Below are 1,929 nucleotides of genomic sequence, written 5' to 3'. Positions count from 1 at the left end.
AAGAGGTCAACTTCTTTTCAAGTCCCCAGCAGAGTCGCCAGCTGTCGCATTACGCGAAAAACCGGCGGGAAAAAGACACAGAGCCGCCACCGTGCGTTATTTATCCCAAAGGAGAGAAAGGAAACGCTCGAAGTAAACCTGGAAAAGACATGGTCTCACGACCAGAGATTGATAGGATCGGGAGTCGGTTATGCGAAGGGAAGGTATTAGCACCCCTACGCATCCGTCGTACTCGACGGGATCCACGCTCAAAAGAATAGAAGAAAGGTTGCTAACAAAACTACTCAAAAACTGCACACACACTGGAATGAAACACAGACGAAAGACGGAGAAAGCGGACTCGGCAAGATATCGCATCCTGGGCCTACGTAGTTTGTCAGACACAAACATCAGAGTCGACGTAGTTCGGGGATATGGGAAACATGCTCGCTAGGATGTCGCATCCTATGCATACGTATCTTCTCTAACCAGAGTAAGAATCAGAGCACTCGTAGCTCGGCTAACGCACGCCAAACAAAGACACTGAAACGAGACGCTGAGACGTCAAACGAGACACACAACAGAAAATGGAATGCCAATCAATGGGCTTACATCCAACTCCACACAAAAGCAAACAGGAAACCGAATGCCAATCGCTGGACTTACATCAGACTCCAAACAAGCAAGCACACACTGGAAACCAAATGCCAATCGCTGGACTTACATCAAACTCCAAACAAGCACAAACAAAACAAAAAGGTTGCCCAGAGAGATCAGCTCAATCTCCTGCCTACGTACCTCATCTGGTATGAGGATCAGGGCGACGTAGTTCCCCTTAACAGGGAAAGAACTTCTATCCTAACCAGAGACTAGGGAGATAACAAGCTACTAGGGAGACTACGACTCGAGCCTAGAAGTTGCCATGCATACGATCCCTATGTTGAGGTCTCTAATCAACACCTAACTCGCACAGGAAGCAAGCTAGCCTAAACATCAATCAAGTAAGCAAACACAAGCACAAGAGAGCAAGCACACACACTATATGCAAACAAGTGGCTCATACAAAGCTGGGCTTTAGTCAAGGGGTCATATCAACCTCGACAAACAAGCCAACTGTTATGGGTGTTTTGAGCTCTTAACCCTAACATTAAGAGTTAGGGTGAAGCAGATGAAATGGGAAATGAGGATCAGACCTCATAGCTCTTATCTCTGGCCTGGGAGAGCTTCAATCAATGAAAGTGTGGGAGTCCAGAATGTGGAACTCTACTCCACATGACTAACTCTAAATACAATGATCTTGGGTTTTTATTTAAAATGCATCAGCACGTAGTGCGAGCAAGATGAATAACTCAACTGAATAGCAGGGGATGGATTGCACATCCCTTCTATCTGACAATGCCTCTTCACTTAGGAGGTCTTTACATGTACAAGGCACAAAAATAAACAAGCACAAACATTGCCTCTTAAGGAGGGCTTTAGACAGGTGCCTGCCAAAATAACATGACAGGTCTTCCAGACTACATGGAGTTAGAGGTCATTACCTAGGTGGTATGCCAACCACAAGCAAAGCAAAGCAACTCAAGAATTGAGTTAAAGCTACTAAAGTACCTGTGTAAACAACCAAACAATCAGTATAGTGTTCAGACAAACTATCAATCAGACAAACAACAATGGTTCCCAATATACACAACAAGCAAGCTTTATGTGCAAGCATTCAAATTGTTTCATCATCTCAAATGGCCTACAAACAACAAGGGTTAGTGGACAAAAGCATTTTGCATCTCAATTTATGATATCAACATCAACCATCAAGGCCAGAAGCTTGAACCTGAAATGCACAACTCAAAAGATGAGTACAAACCACTAGCACCAAGGCTAGGGTCAAAGGTAAGACAAAAAGTCAAAACAGCAACCAATATTTCACAAGAAGAAACTTCAAACAAATGAGAA

Source organism: Lathyrus oleraceus, chromosome 3 (assembly GCF_024323335.1).
Source record: "Lathyrus oleraceus cultivar Zhongwan6 chromosome 3, CAAS_Psat_ZW6_1.0, whole genome shotgun sequence".
NCBI classification, from domain to species: Eukaryota; Viridiplantae; Streptophyta; class Magnoliopsida; order Fabales; family Fabaceae; genus Lathyrus; species Lathyrus oleraceus.
The sequence above is the reverse complement of the archived record's forward strand: the minus strand, read 5'-3'. Positions refer to the sequence as shown.